The following is a 19,331-nucleotide window of genomic DNA, read 5'->3' on the forward strand; positions in this document are numbered from 1 at the left end:
TGGGAGGATTGCTCACCACTCAGTAGGATTTTACAAACTTAGGCGAGTACTGGACTGCAGGTAAGCCCCCCGAGTGGGAGGATTGCTCACCACTCGGTAGGATTTTTTTTAAACTTAGGCGAGTACTGGACTGCAGCTAAGCCCACGAGTGAGAGGGTTGCTCACCACTCGGTAGGATTTTTCAAACTTAGGCGAGTACTGGACTGCAGCTAAGCTCCCGAGTGGGAGGATTGCTCACCACTCGTTAGGATTTTAGAAACTTAGGCGAGTACTGGACTACAGCTAAGCCCCCGAGTGGGAGACTGGTGTTGGGGAACATAGTAATTTCAAAAAATTTCCTACGCACATGCAAGATCATGGTGATGCATAGCAACGAGGGAAGAGTGTGATCTACGTACCCTTGTAGACCGACAGCAGAAGCGTTAGCACAACGCGGTTGATGTAGTCATACGTCTTCACGGCCCGACCGATCAAGCACCGAAACTACGGCACCTCCGAGTTCTAGCACACGTTCAGCTCGATGACGATCCCCGGACTCCGATCTAGCAAAGTGTCGGGGAAGAGTTCCGTCAGCATGACGGCGTGGTGACGATCTTGATGTACTACCGTTGCAGGGCTTCGCCTAACCACGGCTACAATATTATCAAGGATTATGGTGGAAGGGGGCACCACACACGGCTAAGAATATGATCACGTGGATCAACTTGTGTGTCTAGGGGTGCCCCCTGCCCCCATATATAAAGGATCAAGGGGAGGAGGCCGGCCGGCCCCTATGGCGCGCCAAGGAGGAGTCCTCCTCCTAGAAGGAGTAGGACTCCTACTAGGAAGGGGGAAAGAAGTGGGGCGGCAGAAGGAAAGGGGGGCGCCGCCCCCCCTCTCCTAGTCCAATTCGGACCAGGGGGGAGGAGGCATGCGGTCCACCTTTGGCTGCCCCTCTCTCTCTCCACTAAGGCCCATATGGCCCATTTTTTTCTCCCGGGGGGGTTCCAGTAACCCTCCGGCTCTCCGGTTTTCTCCGAATTCATCCGGAACACTTCCGGTGTCCGAATATAGCCGTCCAATATATCACTCTTTATGTCTCAACCATTTCGAGACTCCTCGTCATGTCCGTGATCATATCCGGGACTCCGAACTAACTTTGGTACATCAAAACTCATAAACTCATAATATAACTGTCATCGAAACCTTAATCGTGCAGACCCTACGGGTTCGAGAACAATGTAGACATGACCGAGACATGTCTCCGGTCAATAACCAGTAGAGGAACCTGGATGCTCATATTGGCTCCTACATATTCTATGAAGATCTTTATCGGTCAGACCGCATAACAACATATGTTGTTCCCTTTGTCATCGGTATGTTACTTGCCTGAGATTCGATAGTCGGTATCTCAATACCTAGTTCAATCTCGTTACTGGCAAGTCTCTTTACTCGTTTCGTAATACATCATCTTGCAACTAACTCATTAGTTGTAATGCTTGCAAGGCTTATGTGATGTGCATTACCGAGAGGGCCTAGAGATACCTCTCTGACAATCGGAGTGACAAATCCTAATCTCGAAATACGCCAACCCAACATTCACCTTTGGAGACACCTGTAGAGCTCCTTTATAATCACCCAGTTACGTTGTGACGTTTGGTAGCACACAAAGTGTTCCTCCGGTAAACGGGAGTTGCATAATCTCATAGTCATAGGAACATGTATAAGTCATGAAGAAAGCAATAGCAACACACTAAATGATCAGGTGCTAAGCTAATGGAATGGGTCATGTCAATCACATCATTCTCCTAAAGATGTGATCCCATTAATCAAATGACAACACATGTCTATGGTTAGGAAACATAACCATCTTCGATTAACGAGCTAGTCAAGTAGAGGCATACTAGTGACGTTTGGTTTGTCTATGTATTCACACAAGTATTATGTTTCCGGATAATACAATTCTAGAATGAATAATAAACATTTATCATGATATAAAAGAAATAAAATAATAACATTATTATTGCCTCTAGGGCATATTTCCTTTAGTCTCCCATTTGCACTAGAGTGAATAATCTAGATTACACAGTAATGATTCTAACACCCATGGAGCTTTGGTGCTGATCATGTTTTGCTCATGGAAGAGGCTTAGTCAACAGGTCTGCTACATTCAGATCCGTATGTATCTTGCAAATCTCTATGTCTCCCACCTGGACTAGATTCCGGATGGAATTGAAGCGTCTCTTGATGTGCTTGGTTCTCTTGTGAAATCTGGATTCCTTTGCCAAGGCAATTGCACCAGTATTGTCACAAAATATTTTCATTGGACCCAATGCACTAGGTATGACACCTAGATTGGATATGAAATCCTTCATCCAGACTCCTTCGTTTGCTGCTTCCGAAGCAGCTATGTACTCCGCTTCACATGTAGATCCCGCCACAATGCTTTGTTTAGAACTGCACCAACTAACAGCTCCACCATTTAATGTAAACACGTATCCGGTTTGCGATTTAGAATCATCCGGATCAGTGTCAAAGCTTGCATCAACGTAACCATTTACGATGAGCTCTTTGTCACCTCCATATATGAGAAACATATCCTTAGTCCTTTTCAGGTATTTCAGGATGTTCTTGACCGCTGTCCAGTGATCCACTCTTGGATTACTTTGGTACCTCCCTGCTAGACTTATAGCAAGACACACATCAGGTCTGGTACACATCATTGCATACATGATAGAGCCTATGGCTGAAGCATAGGGAACATCTTTCATTTTCTCTCTATCTTCTGCATTGGTCGGACTTTGAGTCTTACTCAATTTCACACCTTGTAACACAGGCAAGAATCCTTTCTTTGCTTGATCCATTTTGAATTTTTTTCAAAACTTTGTCAAGGTATGTGCTTTGTGAAAGTCCAATTAAGCGTCTCGATCTGTCTCTATAGATCTTGATGCCCAATATGTAGGCAGCTTCACCGAGGTCTTTCATTGAAAAACTTTTATTCAAGTATCCTTTTATGCTATCCAGAAATTCTATATCATTTCCGATTAGTAATATGTCATCTACATATAATATCAGAAATGCTACAGAGCTCCCACTCACTTTCTTGTAAATACAGGCTTCTCCAAAAGTCTGTATAAAACCAAATGCTTTGATCACACTATCAAAGCGTTTATTCCAACTCCGAGAGGCTTGCACCAGTCCATAAATGGATCGCTGGAGCTTGCACACTTCGTTAGCTCCTTTTGGATCGACAAAACCTTCCGGCTGCATCATATACAACTCTTCTTGCAGAAATCCATTCAGGAATGCAGTTTTGACATCCATTTGCCAAATTTCATAATCATAAAATGCAGCAATTGCTAACATGATTCGGACAGACTTAAGCATCGCTACGGGTGAGAAGGTCTCATCGTAGTCAATCCCTTGAACTTGCCGAAAACCTTTTGCGACAAGTCGAGCTTTGTAGACAGTAATATTACCGTCAGCATCAGTCTTCTTCTTGAAGATCCATTTATTCTCAATTGCTTGCCGATCATTGGGCAAGTCAACCAAAGTCCATACTTTGTTCTCATACATGGATCCCATCTCAGATTTCATGGCTTCAAGCCATTTTGCGGGATCTGGGCTCACCATCGCTTCTTCATAGTTCGTAGGTTCATTATGATCTAGTAGCATGACTTCCAGAATAGGATTACCGTACCACTCTGGCGTGGATCTTACTCTGGTTGATCTACGAGGTTTAGTAGTATCTTGTTCTGAAGTTTCATGATCATTATCATTAGCTTCCTCACTAATTGGTGTAGGTGTCATAGAAATAGGTTTCTGTGATGTACTACTTTCCAATAAGGGAGCGGGTACAGTTACCTCGTCAAGTTCTAGTTTCCTCTCACTCACTTCTTTTGAGAGAAACTCCTTCTCCAGAAAGTTTCCAAACTTAGCAACAAAAGTCTTGCCTTCGGATCTGTGATAGAAGGTGTATCCAATAGTTTCCTTTGGATATCCTATGAAGACACATTTCTCCGATTTAGGTTCGAGCTTATCAGGTTGAAGCTTTTTCACATAAGAATCGCAGCCCCAAACTTTCAGAAACGGCAACTTTGGTTTCTTGCCAAACTATAGTTCATAAGGCGTTGTCTCAACGGATTTTGATGGTGCCCTATTTAACGTGAATGCGGCCGTCTCTAGAGCATACCCCCAAAATGATAGCGGTAAATCAGTAAGAGACATCATAGATCGCACCACATCTAGTAAAGTACGATTACGACGTTCGGACACACCATTACGCTGTGGTGTTCCGGGTGGCGTGAGTTGCGAAACTATTCAACATTGTTTCAAATGTACACCAAACTCGTAACTCAAATATTCTCCTCCACGATCAGATCGTAGGAATTTTATTTTCTTGTTACGATGATTTTCAACTTCACTCTGAAATTCTTTGAACTTTTCAAATGTTTCAGACTTATGTTTCATTAAGTAGATATACCCATATCTGCTTAAGTCATCTGTGAAGGTGAGAAAATAACGATATCCGCCATGAGCCTCAACATTCATCGGACCACATACATCTGTATGTATGATTTCCAACAAATCTGTTGCTCTCTCCATAGTACCGGAGAACGGTGTTTTTGTCATCTTACCCATAAGGCACGGTTCGCAAGTACCAAGTGATTCATAATCAAGTGGTTCCAAAAGCCCATCAGTATGGAGTTTCTTCATGCGCTTTACACCGATATGACCCAAACGGCAGTGCCACAAATAAGTTGCACTATCATTATCAACTCTGCATCTTTTGGTTTCAACATTATGAATATGTGTGTCACTACTATCAAGATGTAATAAGAATAGACCACTCTTTAAGGTTGCATGACCATAAAAGATATTACTCATATAAATAGAACAACCATTATTCTCTGATTTAAATGAATAACCGTCTTGCATCAAACAAGATCCAGATATAATGTTCATGCTTAACGTTGGCACCAAATAACAATTATTTAGGTCTAATCCTAATCCCGAAGGTAGATGTAGAGGTAGCGTGCCTACCGTGATCACATCAACTTTCGAACCATTTCCCACGCGCATCGTCACCTCGTCCTTAGCCAATCTTCGCTTAATTCGTAGTCCCTATTTCGAGTTGCAAATATTAGCAACAGAACCAGTATCAAATACCCAGGTGCTACTGCGAGCATTAGTAAGGTACACATCAATAACATGTATATCACATATACCTTTGTTCACCTTGCCATCCTTCTTATCCGCCAAATACTTGGGGCAGTTCCACTTCCAGTGACCAGTCTGCTTGCAGTAGAAGCACTCTGTTTCAGGCTTAGGTCCAGGCTTGGGTTTCTTCTCTTGAGTAGCAACTTGCTTGCTGTTCTTTTTGAAGTTCCCCTTCGTCTTCCCTTTGCCCTTTTTCTTGAAACTAGTGGTCTTGTTGACCATCAACACTAGATGCTCCTTTTTTATTTCTACCTCCGCAGCTTTCAGCATTGCGAAGAGCTCGGGAATAGTCTTATTTATCCCTTGCATATTATAGTTCATCACGAAGCTCTTGTAGCTTGGTGGTAGTGATTGGAGAATTCTGTCAATGACGCAATCATCTGGAAGATTAACTCCCAATTGAATCAAGTGATTATTATACCCAGACATTTTGAGTATATGCTCACTGACAGAACTTTTCTCCTCCATCTTGCAGCTATAGAATTTATTGGAGACCTCATATGTCTCAATCCGGGCATTTTCTTGAAATATTAACTTCAACTCCTGGAACATCTCATATGCTCCATGACGTTCAAAACATCGTTGAAGTCCCGGTTCTAAGCCGTAAAGCATGGCACATTGAACTATCGAGTAGTCATCAGCTTTGCTCTGCCAGACGTTCATAACATCTAGTGTTGCTCCAGCAGCAGGCCTAGCACCCAGCGGTGCTTCCAGGACGTAATTCTTCTGTGCAGCAATGAGGATAATCCTCAAGTTATGGACCCAGTCCGTGTAATTGCTACCATCATCTTTCAACTTTGCTTTCTCAAGGAACGCATTAAAATTCAACGGAATAACAGCACGGGCCATCTATCTATAATCAAACATAAACAAGCAAGATACTATCAGGTACTAAGTTCATAAAAAATTTAGGTTCAATTAATCATATTACTAAAGAACTCCCTCTTAGACAGGCATCCCTCTAATCCTCTAAGTGATTACGTGATCCAAATCAACTAAACCATGTCCGATCATCACGTGAGATGGAGCAGTTTCATTGGTGAACATCGCTATGTTGATCATATCTACTATATGATTCACGCTCGACCTTTCGGTCTCTGTGTTCCGAGGCCATATCTGTATATGCTTGGCTCGTCAAGTATAACCTGAGTATTCTGCGTGTGCAACTGTTTTGCACCCGTTGTCTTTGAACGTAGAGCCTATCACACCCGATCATCACGTGGTGTCTCAGCACGAAGAACTTTCGCAACGGTGCATACTCAGGGAGAACACTTCTTGATAATTAGTGAGAGATCATCTTAAAATGCTACCGTCAATCAAAGCAAGATAAGATGCATAAAAGATAAACATCACATGCAATCAATATAAGTGATATGATATGGCCATCATCATCTTGTGCTTGTGATCTCCATCTTCGAAGCACCGTCGTGATCACCATCGTCACCGGTGCGACACCTTGATCACAACGTAGCATCGTTGTCGTCTCGCCAATTTTATGCTTCCACGACTATCGCTACCGTTTAGTGATAAAGTAAAGCATTACAGCGCAATTGCATTGCATACAATAAAGCAACAACCATATGGCTCCTGCCAGTTGCCGATAACTTGGTTACAAAACATGATCATCTCATACAATAATATTCAGCATCATGTCTTGACCATATCACATCACAACATGCCCTGCAAAAACAAGTTAGACGTCCTCTACTTTGTTGTTGCAAGTTTTACGTGGCTGCTACGGGCTTAAGCAAGAACCAATCTTACCTACGCATCAAAACCACAACGATAGTTTGTCAAGTTGGTGTTGTTTTAACCTTCGCAAGGACCGGGCATAGCCACACTCGGTTCAACTAAAGTTGGAGAAACTGTCACCCCCTAGCCACCTTTGTGAAAAGCACGTCGGGAGAACCAGTCTCGCGTAAGCGTACGCGTAATGTCGGTCCGGGCCGCTTCGTCCAACAATACCGCCGAACCAAAGTATGACATGTTGGTAAGCAGTATGACTTATATCGCCCACAACTCACTTGTGTTCTACTCGTGCATATAACATCAACACATAAAACCTAGGCTCGGATGCCACTGTTGGGGAACGTAGTAATTTCAAAAAATTTCCTACGCACACGCAAGATCATCGTGATGCATAGCAACGAGGGAAGAGTGTGATCTACGTACCCTTGTAGACCGACAGCGGAAGCGTTATCACAACGCGGTTGATGTAGTCATACGTCTTCACGGCCCGACCGATCAATCACCGAAACTACGGCACCTCCGAGTTCTAGAACACGTTCAGCTCGATGACGATCCCCGTACTCCGATCCAGCAAAGTGTCGGGGAAGAGTTTCGTCAGCACGAAGGCGTGGTGACGATCTTGATGTACTACCGTTGCAGGGCTTCGCCTAAGCACCGCTACAATATTATTGAGGATTATGGTGGAAGGGGGCACCGCACACGGCTAAGAATATGATCACGTGGATCAACTTGTGTGTCTAGGGGTGCCCCCTGCCCCCGTATATAAAGGATCAAGGGGAGGAGGCCGGCCGGCCCCTATGGCGCGCCAAGGAGGAGTCCTCCTCCTAGTAGGAGTAGGACTCCTACTAGGAGGGGGAAAGAAGTGGGGAGGGAGAAGGAAAGGGGGGCGCCGCCCCCCCCCCCCTTTCCTAGTCCAATTCGGACTAGGGGGGAGGAGGCGTGCGGCCCACCTTTGGCTGCCCCTCTCTCTCTCCACTAAGGCCCATATGGCCCATTACTTCTCCCGGGGGGGTTCCGGTAACCCTCCGGCTCTCCGGTTTTCTCCGAAATCACCCGGAACACTTCCGGTGTCCGAACATAGCCGTCCAATATATCAATCTTTATGTCTCGACCATTTCGAGACTCCTCGTCATGTCTGTGATCACATCCGGGACTTCGAACTAACTTCGGTACATCAAAACTCATAAACTCATAATATAACTGTCATCGAAACCTTAAGCGTGCGGACCCTACGGGTTCGAGAACAATGTAGACATGACCGAGACACGTCTCCGGTCAATAACCAATAGCGGAACCTGGATGCTCATATTGGCTCCTACATATTCTACGAAGATCTTTATCGGTCAGATCGCATAACAACATACGTTGTTCCCTTTGTCATCGGTATGTTACTTGCCTGAGATTCGATCGTCGGTATCTCAATACCTAGTTCAATCTCGTTACTGGCAAGTCTCTTTACTCGTTTCGTAATACATCATCTTGCAACTAACTCATTAGTTGTAATGCTTGCAAGGCTTATGTGATGTGCATTACCGAGAGGGCCCAGAGATACCTCTCCGACAATCGGAGTGACAAATCCTAATCTCGAAATACGCCAACCCAACATTCACCTTTGGAGACACCTGTAGAGCTCCTTTATAATCACCCAGTTACATTGTGACGTTTGGTAGCACACAAAGTGTTCCTCCGATAAACGGGAGTTGCATAATCTCATAGTCATAGGAACATGTATAAGTCATGAAGAAAGCAATAGCAACATACTAAACGATCGGGTGCTAAGCTAATGGAATGGATAATGTCAATCACATCATTCTCCTAATGATGTGATCCCATTAATCAAATGACAACACATGTCTATGGTTAGGAAACATAACCATCTTCGATTAACGAGCTAGTCAAGTAGAGGCATACTAGTGACGTTTGGTTTGTCTATGTATTCACACAAGTATTATGTTTTCGGATAATACAATTCTAGCATGAATAATAAACATTTATCATGATATAAGGAAATAAAATAATAACATTATTATTGCCTCTAGGGCATATTTCCTTCAACTGGCTCACCACTCGGTAGGATTTTACAAACTTAGGCGAGTACTGGACTGCAGCTAAGCCCCCGAGTGGGAGGCTTGCTCACCACTCGGTAGGATTTTTTTAAAACTTAGGTGAGTACTGGACTGCAGCTAAGCCCCCGAGTGGGAGACTGGCTCACCACTCGGTAGGATTTTACAAACTTTGGCGAGTACTGGACTGCGGCTAAGTCCCCAAGTGGGAGGCTGGCTCACCACTCGGTAGGATTTTGAAAACTTAGGCGAAACGGGTTCGCAGCTAAACCCCTGAGTGAGAGGCTTGCTCACCACTCGGTAGGATTTCCTTTCAAACTTAGGCGAAATGGATTCGCAGCTAAGTCACCCACTAGGGGTTTTCAAACGTAAACAAAAGCAACAACAATCGTGCCAGAGGACTGTAAAGCTCTTGTCTTTGATAAACAAATTACAAAGGTATTTATTTTTACATTTTATTCGAACGAGTACTTAAGTATAAAAGGGGCGGAGCAGCTCCGCGTTCCAAGCCCGTGGCTCGTCCTTCTTATGCTCGACACTGTAAAGGTGGTATGCTCCATTGTGGAGCACTCTGGTGACAATGAAGGGACCTTCCCAAGCTGGGGCGAGCTTGTGTGGTTTCTGCTGATCCACTCGAAGAACCAAGTCTCCCTCTTGAAAGGCTCGACCCTTCACGTGTCTAGCGTGGAATCGATGCAAGTCTTGTTGATAAATGGTCAACCGGATCAAGGCCATCTCTCTTTCCTCCTCTAGGAGGTCGACTGCGTCTTGCCGAGCTTGTTCTGCTTCATCTTCAGAGAAGAGCTTAACTCATGGTGCATTATGAAGCAAGTCACTCGGTAGAACAGATTCAGCCCCATAGACCAAGAAGAATGGAGTTCGGCCAGTCGACCGATTAGGAGTTGTCCTCAATCCCCAGAGAATTGATGGAAGTTCATCAACCCAGGCGCCCGCTGCGTGCTTGAGATCTCGCATCAGTCGGGGTTTTAGTCCTTTGAGAATCAGGCCATTTGCTATTTCTGCTTGTCCATTCGACTGGGGATGGGCGACTGAAGCATAGTCGACTCGTGTGCCTTGTGAGGCGCAGAAGGTTCTGAACTCATCAGAATTGAAGTTCGATCCGTTGTTAGTGATGATGATGTGTGGAACCCCATATCTAAAAATCAACTCTCTGATGAAGCTGACATCAGTACTAGCTTCAAGATTCTTAATAGGCTTGGCTTCGATCCATTTGGTAAACTTGTCGACTGCTACAAGCACATGAGTGAAGCCGCTCCTACCTGTCCTCAGTGGACCAACCATGTCCAATCCCCAAACAGCAAAGGGCCAGACGAGTGGGATGGTCTTCAGGGCTGATGCGGGTTTGTGCGACATATTGGAGTAGAACTGGCAACCTTCACATCTGTCGACTATATCTTTCGCCATTTCATTTGCTCGTGGCCAATAAAATCTAGCTCGGTATGCTTTAGCCACAATGGTCCGAGAGGACGCATGGTGAACACAGGTCCTCGAATGGATGTCGTGGAGGATCACTCGGCCTTCTTCTGGTGTTATGCATTTCTGGCTGACCCCAGTTGCACTTTCTCTGAACAGTTGACCTCTTATTACAGTAAAGGCCTTGGATCGACGGATGATCTGTCGAGCCTCTTCTTCATCCTATGGGAGCTCTTTCCTAAGGATATATGCAATGTATGGCACTGTCCAGTCGGGAGTGATGACCAACACCTCCATGATTAAATCGACCACGACTGGGACCTCGACTTCAGTAGGATCTGTGGCACTCCTAGGCTGCGGGGGCTCTTCAGCGGAGGGATCTTCTTGAACTGAAGGTGCATGAATGTGCTCCAGGAACACGTTGCTGGGAATAGCTTCTCTCTTGGAGCCTATCTTTGCTAAATCATCTGCTGCTTGATTTTTCAGTCGGGGTACATGATGGAGCTCTAACCCCTCAAACTTCTTTTCCAACTTCCTCACCGTGTTGCAGTAACCAGTCATGGCTGGGCTTCTGACGTCCCACTCCTTCATCACTTGATTGACTACCAAATCTGAGTCGCCATAGACCATCAGGCGATGGACGCCGAGTGAAATGGCCATACGCAACCCATACAAGAGTGATTCATATTCTGCTTCATTATTGGAGGAATCAAAGTGAATCTGGAGGACATATTTGAGCTTGTCTCCTCGGGGGGATACCAGTACCACCCCAGCACCGGAACCATTCAGCATCTTGGAACCGTCAAAGAACATGGTCCAGTGCTCCGAGTGAACTTGAGTCGGCAGTTGTTGTTCAATCCACTCGGCGAGGAAATCTGCTATTGCTTCGGACTTGATAGCTTTCTTTGCCTCGAACTTGATATCTAAGGGAAGGAGTTCAATCGCCCACTTGCCACTCGACCAGTTGCATCTCTATTGTTCAGAATCTCTGATAATGGAGCGTCACTGACGACTGTAATGGAGTGATCAGAGAAGTAATGTGCAACCTTCTTCATGGTCATATAAATCCCATAAACAAGCTTCTGATAATGTGGATATCTTTGCTTTGATGGAGTCAAAACTTTAGAGACATAGTATACTGGGCGCTGAACTTTGTAAGCTTTTCCTTCTTCTTCCCACTCGACCGTAAGTACTGTACTAACGACTTATCCAGTGGCTGCAATGTAAAGCAGTAAAAGCTCTTTGCTGATTGGAGCAACAAGCACCGGCTGGGTGGAAAGCAGGGCTTTGAGCTCTGCAAATGCTGCGTCAGCTTCAGGAGTCCACTCGAACTTATCTGACTTCTTCATCAGTCAGTAAAGAGGCAGTGCCTTTTCACCGAGGCGAGAAATGAATCGACTTAGGGCGGCCAAACAACTAGTAAGCTTTTGGACATCATGCACATGCACAGGGCGTTTCATCCGGAGTATGGCACCCACTTTCTCTGGGTTAGCATCGATCCCCTGTTCGGAAACGAGAAAACCGAGTAATTTTCTGCCTGGAACTCCAAACGTGCACTTTGATGGATTAAGCTTGATATCATACCTTCTGAGGTTGGCAAAGGTTTCAGCAAGGTCAGCCAGTAGGTCAGAACCTTTTCGTGACTTGACCACAATGTCATCCATGTATGCTTCCACATTCCGACTGATTTGAGTGAGCAGACACTTCTAGATCATCCTCATGAATGTGGCTCCGGCGTTCTTAAAACCGAATGGCATAGTGACATAACAGAAGCACCCAAATGGGGTGATGAAAGTTGTTTTTATCTCATCGGGTCCGTACAGACGGATCTGATGATACCTGGAATAAGCATCCAAAAAGGACAAACGCTCACACCCGGCAGTCGAGTCGACTATTTGGTCGATGCGAGGGAGAGGAAAGTGATCTTTCGGGCAGGCCCGATTGATATGTTTGAAGTAGATGCACATGCGAAGTGAGTCGTCCTTCTTTGGGACCATGACAACATTAGCTAACCACTCGAAGTGGTAAATCTCTCGGATAAAATCAGCTGCTAGAAGTCGGGCCACTTCTTCACTGATTGCCGTCCTCTTCTGTATGGCGGACCGTCAAAGATGTTCTTTGGCCGGTTTCACCTTTGGGTCGACTCGCAAACGATGCTCAGCCAGTCCCCTGGGAACACCTGGCATGTCAGAAGGTTTCCATGCAAAGATGTCCCAGTTCTCACGGAGGAACTGGATGAGCGCTTCTTCCTATTCAGAGTCGAGTGTTGTTGAAATGTGAGTCGGAGCAGCATTGGTATCCGTTGGATGAATATGAATCGGCTTCGTTTCACCAGTCGACTGGAATGCTGAATCAGTGGCAGGCTTCTTAACTCGCAACAAATCACTCGGATCTGCATTTTTTTATACTCCTGCAACTCCACTACTGCCATCTGTGCATCGGCGATCTTTGAGCCCTTCTGGAAGCACTCTTCTGCCTTCTTTCGACTGCCAGTGATAGTGATCACCCCTTTAGGACCAGGATCTTCAATTTGAGGTACACGTAACATGGTCGAGCCATAAAATGTGCATAAGCTGGCCTGCCTAGAATAGCGTGATAAGCACTCTGGAAATCCACAACTTCAAATGTCAACTTTTCTTTGTGAAAATTCTTGAAATCACCGAACACTACATTGAGAGAGATCTGGCCGAGTGATGTAGCCTTCTTGCCAGGAATGACTCCATGGAAACTCATATTACTTTCGCTAAGTCTGGACATCGGAATGTCCATTCCTTTCAACGTCTCTTCATATAGTATATTCAGACCACTGCCACCATCCATCAGAACCTTAGTCAATCGAGTGCCTTCGACTATTGGGTCGACCACCAGCCCTTGCCTCCCAGGGGTGGCTATGTGTGCTGGGTGATTGGACTAGTCGAATGTAATGCCGGTCTGAGACCACTTCAAATAACTGGGTGTCACCGGAGCGACCATGTTCACTTCTCTATTGATGACTTTCAGTCGACTCTTACTCTCAATGTCAGCGAAAATCATCAGAGTGGAATTGACGTGGGGGTAACCATCATCGTCCTCCTCCTCATCCTCAACTTTGTCTGCTTCCTTCTCCTTTTCCTTGGGCTGTTTCTCTCGGAATTGCTGGATTAGGAGTCGACACTGTCGAGTGGTATGCTTTGGGTAAATGAAATTACCCTCTTCATCTTTCTTGGTGTGAATGTGGCATGGTAAATCTAGCACATCATTTCCATCTTGATCTTTTACTTTCTTGGGGTTCCACAGTCCTTTGGGTTCCCCCTTGAACTTCCCTTGAGTTACGGCTAAGGCTTCTCCAGGAGCAACTGGCTCGGCTTTGCATTTTTGACTTTCCCCCTCTGGTTTCGTGGGCGACTGTTTTGTGCTTGCCACTCCGGAGTTAGTCTTCTTCTTCACCATTGGCATACTTGGTGGCAATCTCCATCATCCGAGTCAGAGTCATATCTCCTGTTCGACCGAATTTCAGATTCAACTCCCGATACTTAACGCCTTCTTTGAAGGCACAAATTGCTTGGTGATCTGACACATTCTCCACTGTGTGGTGCAACGTGATCCATCTCTGGATATAATATCTCAAAGTTCCATTCGGTTTCTGAAAGCAACACTGTAGTTCTGTCAGCCCTACTGGCCGCTTGCAAGTACTTTCAAATGTTCTGACAAATACTCGAGCAAGAGCTTCCCAAGTATAAATACTACCAGGAGCTAACTGATTCAGCCACGCCCTAACCGAGCCCTCTAGCATCAAAGGAAGGTGCTTCACGTCCACTTCATCGTTGCCGCCACCGATTTGTACAGCCACTCGGTAATCCTCAAGCCAAGTGTCAGGCTTGGACTCACCAGTGAACTTACTGACTCCAGTCGCCAACCTGAAGTTGGGAGGAATCACTGCGGCCCTGATGGCTCTGCTGAAGCACTCTGGGCCTGAGACATGCACTCTGCTGCTGGTTGGAAAATCTCTGTCGGGGCCTTCTCTGTGAGCTCTATTTCTGTCGACCAGACCCTGAACGAGAATAGATCTTGCATCAAAGCCCGATTCCCTGGGGTCGACTGGAATCCTTCGCCCACCACTGTGAGGGCGTCTATCATCCTGCTGTCGAGGCACGTATGATCCACTCCTTGGGGAGGCGTGGGCACTTGACGACGATCATCGTGATCGAGTCAGTGATCATACTGCTCACGGTTGCTGTACTGATCTCGTTGGTCTCCACGTCCCTCATGCCTCGGGGGTGATCTTGGGCTGTGAGCCGATTGGACTGTGTCTGCAACCACGGATCTGCTGTGAATCCTATTCCGCGACTGAGATACTACTGTATTCTACTCTCTCGCGGCTCAGAGCAAGGCCCGGATCTGCGCCAAACCTCGACCAGCTTCTGACTGGGAAGGTTGAATTGACTCCGGTATTCAGGCCGCAGCTGCGAGATTCTGGATTGGAGTTCGGTATACCTGAGTCGGAGGTGGAAAAAGTTGATGCCGACTGGATTCGGGAGCACGCTGCCGAGCACGCTCGTCGAGTGCGTGCTGGAGGTTATCCAGTCGAGTGCGCTCAGCCAAGTTGGCCAGGCGCGCCTCCTCCAAGGCCTGGGCCTCAGGGGTTTCTCCAACAATGGGAGTGTGAAGTGCATCCATGTTCCGGCGCGAAGTTCCTCCTTCCTCTGCGAAGAGAGGGGTTCGGTTCGGTACTCTCCGTGGACACGCGACGGATCACCGCCACCATCGCCTCCGTCCTCGCGGGCGAAGCCAGGAGGACTACATGGTCCATTGACCATCAAAACTTCCGCCGCGGGGTCGCTGCTGTCGCACTCGGATGCAGTCTCTACGGAGCTAGTCGAACAGGCCGTAGAGAGTTTCGTCGGGCTCGATTGCCGCGACCTGGGGGTGGCCGATTGGCGAGCCACCGCATGCCTCACCCATCGCTGAAGCCTCGACCGACCGAAACGTTTGCCCCGGCGGGCTGCAGGGAGGGAGGTCGGCACGGGAGCCGACCGATACTGAGTCGACGGCTGCCGTAGGAGGACGCCACGGACGCACGCGCGGAAGTGCGTTGCCCCGCGGATGGGGAGCGCCTCGACGTCGAGTGGCGCTTCCTGGAGCCAAGCGGAGTCGTCGGCGATGAATACGAGCGCACTGAGACGGATCTCGTGGCCCTTGGCCAAACCTCCGCCTGAAACCATGTTGATGGGGATCGGAAAAATCACAACTTCTCCAACAAGTCGCTAAGACACCTGCCCCACGGTGGGTGCCAACTGTCGTGATTCTAAGTCTGACAGTAGAATGGGGGTAGGAATGTAGAGGCAACATCCTAACTATGGAGGAGTTGTACATGTGAGTTTTATGAGTTCAGGCCCTTCTCGGAGGAAGTAACAGCCCTACGTCTCGGAGCCCGGAGGCGGTCGACTGGATTATATGCGTGTGTGTTACAGAGGGTGCGAACCCCCGTCCCTGAGGAGGGGGTGGCTTATATAGAGTTTGCCAGAGTCCTCCCGCCCTCAATTACAAAGGGTTTAAGGTACATAAAGATGGGGACGTTACTGGTAACGCCTGCAATAAAGATACATAATGACCATTAAAGCTATGACTTAATTCCCGACCGTTGCAGAGTGGAGTGGCTCTAGATCTCCTGGTAGTCGAGTGATTGTCCATACGGTCGAGTGTCTTCGAGACTGTCGAGTGGAACATAGCTTCATGGTCGAGTGGATGATGATTTTTCTTTGAGTGCTTCTGGCTCCTTTAGAGATGTCCTTGGGGAGGGTATCTTGGACAGATCCATGACCCTACCCTAGGTACATAGTTTCATCACTAATCGTATGACCGGAGACAGAAGTTTATTCGTCGATCTTAAATTGATTACTTCCTCAAGGAAGCATCTCACTTTTGGCGACACCAACAAAGGAAAGGTAATTGAGTTAGGTTAAGTTGTCATATCTAAAGAGAAACATATGGATAAGGTCATGCTTGTTCAATCTCTTGGACTCAATCTAACGTCCATTTGAAAGCTTTGTGATGTGGAAATGATGGTCTTATTCACAAAATCCAGATGTGTGGTTATCATGAAAAATGATAACACTTTGTCTTCGAAGTTGTTAGAAAATGTGATTTATATATTATGGATTTCTTTAAGGGCCCCTCAGTTATCACTTGTTTGCCTGCAAAGACTACAGAGGGTTGGTTACGGCACCAAAGGCTTGGCCATGCAGGTGCAGGAAACTTGCAGGCTTTGCTGAAGAAATAGCACATCGTAGGAACTGTCTTAAATTTGATAAAGATCGCCTTTGCGGTGCATGACTGCATGTGAAGCGGACAAGCTCGTGAAGAAATCGCATTCTGCGAAGACTAACCACGACAAGGCCACTCGAAATTCTTCACATGGACATGTTCGGCCCGCACAACTACTCTAGCTTTCGTGCCAACAACTATGGACTCGTCATTTTCTATGATTTTCCCCAATTCACCCGAGTTTTCTTTCTCGAGAATAATTTCAAAACCCAGGAAATCTTCAAACATTTCGTCAGGAAGGCTCAAAATGAATATGAAGTCACTATTAAGCACGTGAGAAGTGAAAGTGGCATGGAGATATCTAAGAATTTCTTGATGATTATGGCATCACCCTGGGACGGAGCTCCCATGTAGCCACTGGTGTCAATTGACACCTGTGCCTTCTGGCCTTTCAGCTAATAAGTATTAGCAAAAATGCATTTGACCCCAGCCCAAAAATTCCATTGACCCCAGCCCAACAGCATAGCAGCTAATCCCTAAAGCCTTAGCCCATAAGATCCATTAAGTTCTAAAAAAATCAAGAGCCTGCCGCAGCAAACAATGACACAAGGCCAGGCCCAATGTGTACGCACGTCTCTATGTTTTTTTTCGAAAAGGAGGAATACCCCCGGCCTCTGCATCTGGTCGATGCATACGGCCACTTTATTAATTATTAGCACAAAACCTTACAAAGTCGTACAACAGTAAGACCAAAGCCACCATCTTCGCAACCTCTGTCGCTACTCCTATCTAACTGATGAAGGGGCGCTGATGGTCTGGGCCTAATACCAAACAGACCTCGCAGCCAAACCTAACATCTAAGACCTGAGGTCCCAACCTGGACGCCTGCCGGGTATGGGCACCCACCAGTCCGGCGTGCTCCTCAACCAGGCCGCCCGCCGGGTATGAGGCCGCCACAACCACCTACCACATATCCATCTTCAGAGCTGTACTGTTGTAACTGCCTTGCTCGGTCTCGCTGCCGCCGACGCCACCACGACGCCAGACAGCGTCGACCTCCTGCGCGTGTCCGTCACCACACATCTGACGCCAAGCCTCCGCTGCTCCATGCCGCCAAGAGCCGCCGCCAAGAATATGTCGAACGAAACACCGCTCCACCGAAGGGAGGCAGCACACCCCCACCCCTCACCTGCAGACCCTTCCATCCGATCCCAATGTCCTTGGCGTCGCCTTCAGGAAGGTTACGGTGCCTAGGGCGCCGCCGACGCCCGATCCGCATCGGATCTTGGGCTTTCACCCGGACATGGGTTGGAGAGGAGAGATGGTGCCCTCAGCAACGCCCCCAAGGAGGAAAGCGGCGCCAAAAATCGGCGTCGCCACTGCCGGTCAGCCTAAGGCAGCCAAGGTTTCCCCCGGACACCGATCTGCTCCACCAGAACACACCGGAGGTGGATCCGGCAGGATCCAAACCGACCCGGGGACTGGGAAGGGATGCATGGAAGGGAGAGGGGCAATACCTCCAGATCTGGCACGCCTACGGCTCGCCCTCCTCACGGCCGAACCCACAGGCACGCCGCACGCCACCAGATGCGCCGCACCAGATCGAAGATGGCCAGCCTTAGCGCCGCCCCCCACTCTCCCGACGAGGGAGAGGAGGAACCAGCGCCGCCGCCGATCCCGGGGCCGCCGCCCCGGCTTGCCCGCGCCTGGCCAGACGCAGCCGCCGCCGGATGCAGGCCTTCGTCCAGGGCCGAAGACTTGCGGCGCGCGACGAGGGTGCCCCGCCACCGCCGTCCGCCGAGTGGGCTTTGCCCGTCGGCCTCCTCCGGCGGTGGCGGGCGGAGCGAGGGAGGAAAGGGGAGCGGGGGCGGCGGCGGCTAGGTCGCCCGAGCCGCCCCCCAGGGAGCGACGCAAGCGACTTCTCGTCAAATAGATTTGCTGTACGCCTGTACCTGTACGCGAACAGACGGACGCCCTCGTCTCTTCCCCTCCTCATCTAGATCCCTATTTCCGCAGCCGCCGTAGTGAATCGGCGACGAACGACGGTGAACTCGACGCCATTTCATCGGGTGAATGTTGATATCGGCCGACCATCCGCCAGTGCAAAATCTTTAATTTGCAAGTGTTGGTTCTTCCCATCCCAGGTAATATGCACCCTCTCTCTCGGTCTCTAGACTGTCTACAATTCTACTTGTGCTTTGATTTCATGATGGCTATTGGCTAAGTAATTTCTTTTCTTTGATTTGCCAAGGACAAGGAGGAAATGGATAAATTTTTGTTGAAAGGGAAACGACCAGCACCAGATAGTAATGTGGCAGGGACTTCAAGGCCAGTTAGACCAAGACAAGGTCTTGCATCAAATATTGGTAGTACTCCTCCGCCTCTGGCAGAAATTAACTTAGATGCACTTCCTCATGATCCAGCTGATCGAAAAAGAATACGGCAGTACACAAAGAATCCTAAGAAGCAAGATGAGTTTTATCCGGATGATTTCAATTCAACACAATTAATGAATCTTGGTCATGAACTTCGGATTTTCATAGACAATGTCCGAGCAGACCAAAGATTTGCCAATTTGAATGGCATTGCTGATCTTGCCAAAGTGTTGGTGGAAACTAAAAAGCATCTTGATTTTCCTTTGGT

Source organism: Triticum aestivum, chromosome 5A (genome assembly GCF_018294505.1).
Source record: "Triticum aestivum cultivar Chinese Spring chromosome 5A, IWGSC CS RefSeq v2.1, whole genome shotgun sequence".
In the NCBI taxonomy this organism is placed as follows: domain Eukaryota; kingdom Viridiplantae; phylum Streptophyta; class Magnoliopsida; order Poales; family Poaceae; genus Triticum; species Triticum aestivum.